Raw genomic sequence first — 507 nt, forward strand, 5'->3', positions numbered from 1 at the left:
CCCCGCCCCCCCCCGCCACTCGGTGCAGGCTCCCCCCTTTCCGGTGCCACTTTTGCCAGTCAAGCAGCTAAAACAGGGCTGGAATCGGGGACAGCTCCGTGCTCGGCTCCCGGAGCAGCCGCTGGGAGAGGCCGGTGGGGGCAGCAGCGATGGAGAGGGGAAAGCAGGGCGGGGAGAGGGGTGGGAGCACCCAGCAGAGCCCTGCGGGCGGGGGGTGGTGACCTTGGGGACACTGCTGTGTCCCAGCTTCCCCAGATCCGCAGGGTATCCATGGGGGTCACCCCGGCGTGCTCCATGCCCCGTCACCAAGAAAGCCACCAGAGCAGCGGGGACCCTGCCAGCATCACCAGTGCCACCCCAGTGCCCCCCCAGTGCCCCCCCAGTGCCGCCCCTGTCCCCTGCAGTGCCTCCCAGTGCCATGTCCTGACTCCCAGTGCCCTCCCAGTGCCATGTCCTGACCCCCGTTCCTCTCCCAGTGCCCTCCCAGTGCCTCCCAGTGCCCTCCCA

General features: G+C 69.8%; 1 protein-coding gene across 1 annotated transcript in view; it reads right to left on the minus strand.

The window, feature by feature from the left end:
* The window catches only part of PLEKHA6 (pleckstrin homology domain containing A6), a 25,322-nt gene that overhangs the window by 16,884 nt on the left and 7,931 nt on the right, over positions 1 to 507 (minus strand). The gene's annotated exons all lie outside the window — the stretch shown is intronic.

The sequence above is a fragment of the Corvus brachyrhynchos genome, unplaced genomic scaffold (genome assembly GCF_000691975.1).
Source record: "Corvus brachyrhynchos isolate BGI_N302 unplaced genomic scaffold, ASM69197v1 scaffold72, whole genome shotgun sequence".
NCBI lineage: Eukaryota > Metazoa > Chordata > Aves > Passeriformes > Corvidae > Corvus > Corvus brachyrhynchos.